General features: G+C 37.1%; 1 pseudogene; it reads left to right on the top strand.

Moving 5' to 3' along the window:
- Nucleotides 1-4,853: 4,853 nt before the first annotated feature.
- Nucleotides 4,854-13,093, top strand: part of LOC131351407 (zinc finger protein 208-like) — a 114,312-nt pseudogene continuing 106,072 nt past the window's right edge.

Here is a 13,093-nt window from a genome sequence, read left to right as displayed (position 1 = left end):
AACGTGTGCCTAAAAAACCATGAACCATTTTACCATGGCACTAAAAAATAACTGACCACTGTCTTTTTTTCTTTTCATGTTCCTTCTTAGTCAGCTCTTCAGTTTTCTTAATTCTGCCAGTTTGTTTTTGATTCCTGGAAGTGGAAAGAAAGCATTACATTAAATTAGTCTCATAACATGGGGGAGAAAACATTTTATGTATACATCATCATATTGATGCTTACTCTGTGTGTGTGTGTGTGTATACTCTCATGTACATTTCCTAACACTGTAGGGTGTTTTTTGTTAATTACACCTGCTGTAACATCTCCAAACCTAACCTCTCTCTCTCCCTCCTTCTGTACTCCTCCAGCAGTTCTGGGTTTCTGTAGAATTTTCCCTGAACTTTGTCACCCTGGCCTTTGCTAAAGTTTTTTTTTCCTCACTTGCTGACTGTCTACAATCAAACAAATCATAAAGGAAAATATCAAAATTTGAAATTAATATTAAATTCATAAGAGATATTTAAAGTTCTCTTTACCGCAACTGGCCTTAAATGGTTGCGGTGTATGAGAATGGTGTTGCAGAGGATGAGGTGCCTCAGGATGTTTTGCTAACAATAGAGAAGCCATGATGGCTTTACTAATTTTTTGTCAATGCATATAATAAGACCTCAGTAAAGTACATTTTCATAAAAAAATTGTAACTCTAAAAATTTTCAAAATGTAGAAAACTTCCTATTTCGGTGATGAGAATCAAAAAGTCGTGTTAACATTCTGACGGTAGAATATTTAACATTTAACTGGAAAGATATAAAAAGATGATCTTACCTGGTCACCATCTTGAAGTAACTGTCCCATGTGCTCAATCACTCATAATCAAACTTTATTTATATTCTGTATGTGTGTTTAAACAGTTTTGTGGAGGATGAGAACATCAGGCATAGACACACCCTACTTTTTTCATTATTATTGAAGTTGAGAGACTCCGCCTTTAGAGCAGTGGACAAGGCGGCCTTAAAAATAACAAGAGCCAAAGTGTCCCAAGCCATCAGAGAGGCGAAGCGCGCACATGCCCAGAGAATCCACGGCCACTTCCAGGACTCCCAGCGCATGTGGCAGGGCATTCAGGTGATCACGAACTACAGGACAACATCACCTGCCTGTGACAGTGACTTATCCCTCCCAGACGTGCTGTTCATCTGTTCATAGATTTCAGTTCAGCATTCAACACAATCATCCCTCAGCAGCTGATTGAGAAGCTGAGCCTGCTAGGCCTGAACACCTCTCTCTGCAACTGGATCCTGGATTTCCTGACTGGGAGACCTCAGTTAGTCCGGATTGGGAACAGCATCTCCAGTACCACCACACTGAGCACTGGAGCTCCTCAGGGTTTTTGTGCTCAGTCCACTGCTGTTCACTCTGCTGACTCATGACTGTGCAGCAATGCACAGCTCCAACCATATCATCAAGTTCGCCGATGACATGACCGTGGTGGATCTCATCAGCAAGAACAATGAGTCAGCATACAGAGAGGAGGCACAACAACTAACAGCCTGGTGTGAAGCCAACAACCTCTCCCTGAACATTGACAAGACTAAAGAGATGGTTGTTGACTTCAGGAGAGCACAGAGTGACCATTATCCACTGTTCATTGACGGATCCTCTGTGGAGTTCATCAAGAGTACCAAATTCCTTGGTGTTCATCTGGCAGAGAACTTCACCTGGTCACTCAAAAGCAGCTCCATCACCAAGAAAGCCCAGCAGCACCTCTACTTCCTGAGGAGGCTGAGAAAAGCCCATCTCCCTCCCCACATCCTGACTGTGTTCTACAGAGGGACCATCGAAAGGGTCCTGAGCAGCTGCATCACTGCCTGGTTTGGGAACTGCACCATCTCGGATCGCAAGACCCTTCAGCAGGTAGTGAGGACAGCTGAAAAGATCATCGGTATTTGCAGTACCTCAACCTGCTAATGCATATATATATATATATATATATATATATATATATATATATATATATATATATATATATATATATATATATATATATATATATATATACAATTTGTTATTATCTGGTTTTTCTACAATTTTATGTTTCATTGCACATTGCATTTCATTGTTTCATAGCTTTTTCGGCACTAAGTTTCCTGTATTTTGTGTTATCTTTTTGTACTTATTGTTTATGCATTGTCCTGTTTTTGCTCTGTTTGCACCTAGTTGCACACTTTGCACTTTTTGTGGCTAGGATAAACTTCTGTCCTAACTCTGTGTTGTTGTTTTTTGTGTTTAAACTTTGTTGTATGTATATGTAGCACCAGGTCCTGGAGAAACGTTTCATGTACTGGGTCAGCTATATGTGGTTGAAATGACAATAAAACCTTCTTCTTGAATCTTGAATCTTGTAACACACGAATGTACTCGTTAGTTATAAATGTAAAATAATTAACAAGGAAAAGAATGGTGGCTAAGAGACTTACCCATCATGTCTTCTCAAACATGAATTATAATTATTCACAATACAAGTTGTGAAAAAAAAAATTTTGAAAAAATATGTTTGACATTAATGATTGATTAGAATGCAAAATAAAAATGTTTAAAGTCGAATATAATATAGAATAGAATATGCATCATGAAAAAGAAAGGGAACTGAAGTGTGAATAAAGAGAAAATTAAATAACTAGCAAAAAGTAGCAGAAAGCAAGCAACATCCAAGAAGAGTAAGCAAGGAAATTAAAATTTTGTTTTTAATTCTTAGTATTTCGAGGTCTTTTTTTGTTCGTTTTTTTTTTTTTTTTTGTATTTGTAATTTCATTTAAAAAAAAAATTTGCTGTGGAAATTTTAAGAAAAATAGTACACTAGTAGGCACGGGCAAGAGTAAAGTGGTACACAATTTTTTTGTGCTGTTGGACAACAGACACAGCGCACTCCATGCAATTTGAAAAAGGAAGGGCCTCGATAATTTTCAACAGTGAGTATTTATAATCAGAATTAAACACAAAATGATTAAGGAAAGGAAAACATTGTCAATCATTGGCTACATTACAATGCCTTATCATTGCCTGATCCAGATAGCCCTTAGTCTGAGCCTTGAGTCCTGCCATTAGTTCTCCAACACAGTTCGGTCCCTATAATATTTTGTTTAGTCACAACCAACTTCTAGTCATGCATACAGAGGGTCAGAACCTCTCACACAACTTCTCTATGTAAAATTTTCCATCACAGTTTTAGAATAAAATTTAGTTCACTTTATTTATACTTTAAGAAGATGGTATGGCATTTATCTGACAAATGGACGAAAATGTGACATTTAAACTTCATTTTCAAAGCTTATTCAGATTGTACTGGCAAATTACACCAATATTTTGATCATTAATGGTACTGGAAGTCAAATTATATTTTAACAAATGATTAATGCATTTGCACATTTGTCTTTGTGAGCGCATGCAGCAATGTCTAAATTTGCTCTATTTTATTCTGTCTTGTGTTATGTGTTGTGTATTAGGCTTACCAGTTTGTCCTTTTATAATCCTGCTTTGTTTCATAAAATATTAAACAGCAACACAGCAGAATTTCATTGTGAATATTATACAGGTATACCTCATATTTTGCTCTCCATATCGTGATATGGGAACATTCTATCAGTTACTTTGCATCTTTGTGCTCTGACCCCAACTTCCTCAGCTGGGATATGTGAAGAAACAAATTCCACTATGCTGAAATGTATGTGCGGCGAAATACAGACTTCATGCCCTCAGTTCTTAATTGACCTGATGATTCTATACAGTATGTTCACCTGCCACACCCCAGACTCAGATGATGAGGTGCTAATAGTTGGCTAATAGCTGTGAAATGGTCTGTTGATGAACTGTGTCTTTGTCCTCAGGTATACTTAAAGGAGACACTCTGTTATTTTAGTTGAGGTCCTCATACAGAAGACTGCTGTGAAATTACAGGGATTTAAAAAAAGTTCATTTCAACTTGGTAAGTTTTTTTTTTCTTTATAAAAATAAATAATAAATAATGCATTTGAATTTAGATAAATACTCAGTACATCACTGTGTTTGACAGTTATTTATTTAATAGATAAAAAATAGATGAAAATATGTGCATAAATAATTGATTGTATATAAAGTATATTCTCATGAATTAAATGGTCTGTCTTCAAATTACGACTACATATGCCTGATTCCATGCAATACATTTAAAATAAAATGATGGAATAATTTTACAGAAATGTTGTTTTTATATTCTCTAAGCAATATTAATCATGATGTTACTTTTAAATATTATATTTGCAACAATAGTCTTGATGCAGAAGGCAGATAGGTGATATTTTTAGCTTGGCAGCATATATTCAGTTATTGGATGGTACTGTTATTAGAAAAAGTAATTATTTATTGCACAGAATTGCTAAAAGAAACAAAATTAGATTAGACCTTTCGAGCCACTAAATAGCCATAAACATGCTACACATAAATAACCAAACACAACCTTGAAACTCTTCTCTATGACTCTTGTTGTGAGCTCAATTTTTAAGGGAGCTGGATGTTTACCTGCTAAAACTGCTAGCATTCTGCTTTTATAGAGCAACTCATGTCTTCAGAGTAAGTTTTCATCTTGTTTATTTACTTGTCTCTTTTCATTTTCTGTGACTGATGAATAAAGCACATGATACTTGTTACACCTAATAATCTAAGATGGTTGTTTTTTTCTTGTCTTGTTTTGTTACAGAGTGAAACGTCATTGTCTGGCTGTTTTCACACTATAAATCACCACAGAGGGATTTGTGCAGAATGAGCAAAGGCCGAATTCACTACTGCTCACAGTGCGGGAAGAGTTTTGCCAAGCCAAATATTCTCAAACGACACATGCGCATTCACACAGGAGAGAAACCATATTGCTGTTCACAATGTGGAAAGAGTTTTACACAATTAGGTAACTTAAACATGCACCAGCACGTTCACACAGGAGACAAGCCATATCAGTGCTCAGAATGTGGGAAGAGTTTTGCAAGCAGGTCACATTTGAAAGAACATGAGCGCATTCACAGAGGAGAGAAGCCTCACTGCTGCTCACACTGTGGAAAGAGTTTTAGAAACACAAATCATTTAAAAGTTCACCAGCGCATTCACACAGGAGTGAAGCCATATCATTGTTCACAATGTGGGAATAGTTTTAAACATTCAAATGCTTTAAAAACTCACCAGCTCATTCACACAGGAGAGAAGCCGTATCCCTGCTCACACTGTGGGAAGAATTTTAGACATTCAAATGCTTTAAAATTTCACCAACGCATTCACACAGGAGAGAAGCCATATTACTGCTTGCACTGTGGGAAGAGTTTTGCACATCCAGATAATTTAAAAAGCCACCAGCTCATTCATACAGAAGATAAACAACATCAGTGCCCACACTGTGAGAAGAGTTTTAAATGTTTAAAGGATTTAAAAACTCACCAGTACATTCACACAGGAGAGAAGCCATATCGATGCTCACACTGTGGGAAGAGTTTTTCACATTCAAGTGCTTTAAAAGTTCACCAGCGCATTCACACAGGAGAGAAGCCATATCGATGCTCACACTGTGGGAAGAGTTTTACACAATCAAATGGTTTAAAAATTCACCAACGCATTCATACAGGAGAAAAGCCGTATTACTGTTCACACTGTGAGAAGAGTTTTAAATGTTTAAAGGATTTAAAAAGTCACCAGCGCGTTCACACAGGAGAGAAGCCATATCAGTGCTCACACTGTGGGAAGAGATTTTCACATTCAAGTGATTTAAAAACTCACCAGCGCATTCACACAGGAGAGAAGCCCTATTACTGTTCATACTGTGGGAAGAGTTTTATACGATCAAGCGCTTTAAAAATTCACCAGCGCATTCACACAGGACAGAAGCCGTATTACTGTTCACACTGTGAAAAGAGTTTTACCTCTTCAGGTGGTTTGAAAAGGCACCAGCTTATTCACAATAGGGAGAAATGTATTGCTGATCATAATGTGGGAAGTGTTTAAATAATTTAAATAAGTCAATTTAAACAGAACCAAGAAAGTTTTAAACAGCTTCAGAAGATTTACAGAAAAGAACTCATACTATATATACACACAGTATATATATTTTTTTATTGATGCGCTGAATTTGCAATGATGATTGTAAAGATTTTAAACTGCCTGATATAGAGTAGGAAGACATGGTAGACTTACAAGATTTAGTGAATTACTCAAATTTTATTATCTATCGTGTTTAATGTATACCGTTTTAAGTAACCCATGTATTCACTTGTCCAGAAAAGTTTTGCTTAAGAACAAAGTGAACATTTGTATTTTACACTTATAATTTCTTTTTAATAAAACAAACGAAAAAAAAAAAAAAACCCTGCTATGTTACAACTCTCAAATGTTCAGATATAAATTCAGTATTCATTATGTTCAGTCTGTGCAGGTTGGTCCATTATAGACTCTAGTCTAAGCCTTCCTGCTCTGCTTCAGCTACTGCTACATTGGCCAAGTGATGTCACTTCTGTTTCATCGCTAGCTAACTCCACTTCACCTTATACAAAAACCCTTGCTTCTTATAATTATTCTCATAATTATTTAGCTTGATTTTATATTTCTTCTCTATGATTCAAGCAAATACCTCCGTCTCAGGTGTCAGAAACTACAAACTGCCTCAACCCAGATTCCACTCCATAGTACACATCTGAAAGAGCTCATTCCCAAAAAGGCTTAAATATCATATAGAACTATGTTTAATTCAAATCAGTTTATCTTTATGGTATTATTACATACAGTAGGCTTAAAGAAGCCTTACCAAATATTTAGAACACTTAATCCAATCAATTATTAGTATGGGAGCGGCAGCAGGACATCAAGGACCATCACTGAACAAAGGGTATACATGACTGTGATTACCATTTAGTATTGCTCGACCATTTGTGTGATAACACTTAGAACAATACCTAGCCAAGGTGTATGTGACCGTGATTACCATTTAAGGACATCCGGCTAGACGACAGTATCACCCAGCCATTTGGGGAATACTCAGTTCTTACAATAATTTACATTTAAAGTGAAACTCATTTAAATTACATATGGGAAACACTGTATAAATTGTTTGATCAGGATTTGTCCTGTGTTCTTTTTGACTCTGATGAACCCAAAGTACTTTATGTATTTTGTCACTGTGATGCTGCAATAAACTTCATTAAGATCTTCAACGCCCTCATAGTTTTATTTTTCTTACACTGGTAAGATTGCACCCAAAATTTTGGGTGTGTATATACACTAATTTATTAGTTGGTGGTCTTATGCTGAATAGTTTTCCTCCTAAAATCATGTTCATAAAATAGCTTTGGAATACTGACCAAACAATGAAGCAGAATTATTAGTGTGAATCTTATATATTTCAAGTTATTTATTAAAAATTCATTATGTGGTTCTATAAACAACTATGAATTATTTTACAATAAATTGAGCTCAGCACTCGGTACCAGCCACATACCGATATTTTATTAAGGGCACTTTGAGGACTTTAAGAATTTAATGCCACTATAGACCAAAGAGAAGAATGGCAGCTGAAAACAGGAGGTAGCTGTGATGTAAAGATGTCTCTTTTGTTTTACTTCTTGCTTCATTTATGTTCAAATATTCAACAATTAACTTGGTTGGAATGTTTCATGTTCCAACAAATGGATGGTATTTTTCACATGCAACTGTAAAAGACACAACACTGTGTGGGTGATAGTGTGGGAGTATTTTTGAGCCTGCATTAGTTTGTGTAACAGGCAAAAAAACATCATGAGCAGTTTCAGACACCACCTCTTTTTAGTGATCTAATTGTGTAAGGTTCGACACAACAAAAGAGATGTGATGTCTGAGAGCGCCAGTTAAGTATAAATAGGCACTGAGCAGCCTGGGAACTAACAGTAACAGTATTAGATTGGCAAGCCTTGTCAGAAAAAAGATGTAGTTTGAACCATTAAACATTTCTCAGTAGTGTTGGTTTCTTGGGAAACTTGGTACTGGAATCAAGGGAGTCCATGCTTTGTTAAAGCATTTTAATAAATGATTGAAGAAAGACAAGCTCAGTGTGGGTCAAATGTAACATGTAACACAAGAACGCATTCATTAGTTATAAATATAAAATAATTAGCAAGGAATAGAATGGTTGCTCAGACACTTACCCATCATGTCTTCTCAAACATGAATTAGATGAATGAAACATGAATGACATTAATGATTGACTATAATGCAAAATAAAAATGTTTAAAGTAGAATATAATATGGAACAGAATATGCATTAGTTTTGTTTGGTTTGGGGAGGTGGAGGTGACCCAGGCCAGAGACTGAGCAGCTCTGTAATATCCTGATAGAGAATCTGTAAGTTAAAGTGATATAAAATTGAATGAGAGCTTTTTGTATGATAAAGACTCAGGGACGATTCTAGGATTTTCATTTAAGGGGGGCTCAGCCCCCAATGAGGGCATAATAGTAAAAAATAAAAATAAATTAATTAATAAATGAATTAATTAATCAATTAATTAAAATAAAGGTTTGACTAACAGGGTATGATGGTAAACTTACTGCAGCATTCCACTGTATTGCATAGATGTGTATAACTATTTAGAACTGAACAAGCCAAAGATCTTCCTGATCACACACACACACACACACTTGTCCTCTGATCCTCGCTGTGTGATGCTGCGGTCTGCAGAATGAAGTAAGGGCAGAAAGACGGGGAGGAGCTGAAGTCTGCCGCCGTCTTCATCTGAAATTTAAAGGGGACTGAGGCGATCACCAATTTGTGTACAGTTTATGGAAAATCACAGAATTTTTAGGGGGGCTGGGTAGAAATGTTAGGGGGGCTAAGCCCCCCTAAAAATGTCAGATGTATGAGTGAGAAAACTCTCTGCAGGATATTTTTGATCAAAATTGACAGAACTGGGCTTCAGTCCAATGCAGTCCATAGGAGAGCGGTGATTAACACTGTATACCAAAACATGAGATGAGACAACAGCACCACCATCATTTACAGAGACAACAAGGATGAGACACCAGCAGCAGTGGAAGTGAGAGATGCCACCACTAACACACAAAGAATGGCCTGGACAAGTGAACCACCAACAAAACAAACACAGGTTGGACAATGAGAGGAAAATTTAGGAAGACAAGTTAAAGGTAAATTATACATTGAATTGAGAGAGGATGCTAAAAAGAGAATTTCACCAATGAATACATAGAGGAAAATCAGGAAAGAGGAAGACGAATGGCGACAGCATTGGAAATGTCAAGAAGTGGAACACAAATGAAGGTACCACAAAAATATAGGGATGTAGACGAATAAAGGGCCAGTATGATTCCACTGGTTGTAAAAGGAGGAGCAATACAATATGTGCCCTGAACATGTATTGGAGGACAAAAGTGGATCATGAATTTTGAAGAGAAAACAGCAGGACACCACACTGATAAAAAGAGATATGAAAGCCATATTAGCTCAGACAGAAGAAAAAGTCAAGATAGCAGACATAGTGAATGATGGTAGTTTGGATGGTGCTACCGGGATAACATGGCTTTGGGACCACGGAGAAACAGAATCTGGCATGAAATAATAAAGCTTACCCTACTAAGATGGATCCAGGACAGCTTGAACATACAGCTCTGGAAAAAAATAAGAGACCACTGATCAAAATAATCAGTTTCTTATGTTTTTTTTTCTTACAGGTGCATGTATTGGTGAGATGAACAGTTTTGTTTCATTTTTTGTAAACTGCTGACAATATTTCTCCTAAGTTCAAAATATAACTATTGTTATTTAGAGTGTATATTTAAAGGAAATGACAACACGTCAAAATAACCCAAGATCATGCAGTATTTGCAGAGCTTTGATAACTCAAATAAAACAAAATGCAAATAATTTGTAAACAAATTGTGTTAATGCTTTGGCTAAACAATATTTAGAAATCAGTATTTGGTGGAATAACCCCAATGTGCGTGGGTTTAGGCATGCTCTCCATGCTGTTTTCACACTGCTGTTGGGTAACTTTATACCACTCATTTTGCAAAAAAGCAAACAGCTCAGCTTTGCTTGATGGTTTGTGACCATCCATCTTCCTCTTGATGACATTCCAGAGGTTTTCAATAGGGTTCAAATCTGGAGATTGGACAGTGGTCTCATTTTTTTCCAGAGCTGTATAGCTGTAGGAGAAGACAAAAATTTAATGAAATTCATCCATGAATACCAAAACAAATGGAGAGAAGAAACTGGTGGAGCATGGGATCATCAGCATCAGAAGCATTATTGGTGAAACTGTATAAAACACAACTTGGGAAATAATCCACAATCAATAATCTACAAAATGGTTCCAAGGCCATCCAATAAGCATACAAATGTGAGGTGGAAGACAATAATGGATGTGACCAATACCATAAAAGGGACAAGGAGAAGAATTAATGTCACAGAATCCAATGGGACCCCAAAATCCTAAATCCCCTCAGGCATCTATGAACATTCAATACCCACATCAACCCTTATGCTGGGGCTGTGGGGGAAACAGACACATGTTGTTAAATGTTGTCTTTCTTGGGAATGGTAGGCTGTAGTAGGCAAGGGATATGCAACATTTCTTTGAAAGTAGCCCCTTTTTGTGCATTGATTAAAGCTGTAGATCAGAAGAAGGTGTCTTTGGTGTGAACAGCAGAGGCACAAAAGGAGGCTTTTGAAATGTTGAAGAAGGACCTTTATACTGCTCCAGATAGCTAGACCTGTTTACAGTAAGCCTTTCCAATAGTATTTGTCAGAAAAACAGGGGTTTGCTAAAGTTGTTTTAACTCAGTAACAGAGTCAGCAGCGGCCCAGTGAGAAGGGGACACCCAGACTTTGTCAGAAGAGACATCCCATAATGTTAATAACCCTATCTCCTCTGTATGTTCTGGGATGGAGTCTGGGCCTTCCAAAGTCTTGACCTTCTCTCAGTGGTGCCCCCAGTGCCAACGCACCGCCCTCAAGAAACTCCCCATCATCTATGACACCCATTACCCCAAGGTAGTCCCACTTCAGAAAGTCCCCCCGATAACATGGCTTATGAGCTGATGGTACTCTTCAGCAGAGTTGTAATACTTAAAAGACATCTTGACTGGCCAAGGTATGCCTTTTGTTTCCCTTCTCATGGTTGATCTGTGTCATCTGTTGCAGGTGAGGCACCTGAGGATGTCCGTCTATCACCCAGGTAAAATTTCTTTATAGTTGTAGCGAATTTAGCTCAAAATTTAAATATTTAAGTGTAATTATAACTGGTTATAATTAATTATAAATATTCAAATGGGGGTTTAGAACTAACTGTCAGTGAATCAATAACACAATTATTTGATTTGTTCGTCCAGCGAACAGACAGTATTATGTATTAATTCCAGGGAAAGTTATCTTCCTGGCCAAGAAAGAATAACTACTTATAAAGTACTAGCTGTAATTTAGCACATAGCAAGAGCAATGTTCAGGGACCCCGAAATTGTGAGCAAAGTACAGAAACAATCACTCGTGAATAAAATGCATTTAATAAAACAGAAACACACAACACATACTAACTACGACACATACATAAAAGACAGAATAAGGCCTAAAGAAAGAGAATAAGGAGGTACAGAGAGATAGAGAGTAAGGAAGGGAATACTGAGGAAATCAGAACGAGAGAGAGAGAGAGAGAGTGTGAAGGAGATAAGGAAACGAGAGAAGAGATCAAATATGGCAAGTTTCAGATCGAGTTTTGGTTACACCCGTGTGAGAATCGTCAAGGTAATTAGGATTCGCCTTAATAAAGGGGCTTCATCTTAGAATTTCAGATCTAAAATAATTAGTAAACTTTTACTTGCATCGGTTCATTGATAAGAGTCCTGATGTAATGGATCAAGGAGGTTCAGAGATTCGAAGTCCTCGGAGTAAGCAAGAGATTCTGCTGGAACGAAAAAGGTTTCAGTGGTGCAAACAAAGTTCTTCAATTGAAGCTGCTGGCAAAGTCTCAGAAGAAACTGAAAGTCTTGTCCCGAAGAAAGATCGGAGTTGAGTCGGGCGACGATAGAAGAGGTCGTTCCAGGAAGAAAAGGCGCATGGGGGCCCCCTAACCGCAGAGCGGAGAGGGGGTTGGCCCCCGTGGGGCCAAGCTGAGCTGAGCTGGACAAAAAGTCAAAGCTGGATAAAAAGCCAAAAAGCTGAGCAAAAAGCTACGTTAGATGGGTGCTTAGGGTTTTTATTAATCCCTTGGTCGCGCCCAGTTTTTCAGAGTGACCAATCCAATACCTGAAACTTTTGGAGGGAAAAGTTTCTTTGTCTCTGCTCGGTCACTCATTTGCATACTTTATGGTGAAGTCAGGAATGGATAAAGTTTCAATTAAAGTAACATAGGCTCATATTATGGTCAGTTGTGAGCTGCGTAATGGTTAATTGAGTTTTTGAGAAGGATGAAATGGACCCCATGAGCAAGTGAGCCGACCTGGAGATGCTACATAGCAGGGAGAATTTAATTGATTTGTAGATTGCAGCACACCTTTGGAAATTACTAAAATTTGTCACATTAAAATTTGTCACATTAAAATTAGCAGATGATTTCTTATTGTAAATGTTTCTAAGTATGTGATTAATGTTTTGGAGAAAGAGTGATTCACAGAGTGATGTGCTAGTAACTACTCCTCAGTCGTGTGTGTCATTTAGCTTTTGGGTCACAGTTTCCAGAATCTTCCCACTCTTCATTAAAATTATATGGTCCTTACTGAAAAAGTTATGATGGCTAGATTATAGGTTGTAGTTGTAGGTAATATCATTTTCTATTACTTGACCTATAATTTTCTATTACTAAATCTTAATAAGACATATATTACTTATTGGTCCAAAAATCAGTACACAAAAGCTCTCACAATCCAACTTTTTATAGTATTTATAATGATGTACTATTACTACTAGCTTGGCAGTAAAAGACCTGGGCATAATTAAAAATATTGTCAAGCTTAGGAACATTTTATCTGTATCCGATACAGAGAAGCTAGTTCATGCATTCATGACCTCCAGACTGGACTATTGTAATGCATTACTAGTTAGTTATCCTGCATCTTCAACAAAC

This window comes from Hemibagrus wyckioides, linkage group LG03 (assembly GCF_019097595.1).
Source record: "Hemibagrus wyckioides isolate EC202008001 linkage group LG03, SWU_Hwy_1.0, whole genome shotgun sequence".
In the NCBI taxonomy this organism is placed as follows: domain Eukaryota; kingdom Metazoa; phylum Chordata; class Actinopteri; order Siluriformes; family Bagridae; genus Hemibagrus; species Hemibagrus wyckioides.
This window is presented reverse-complemented; position numbering and strand designations above follow the sequence as displayed.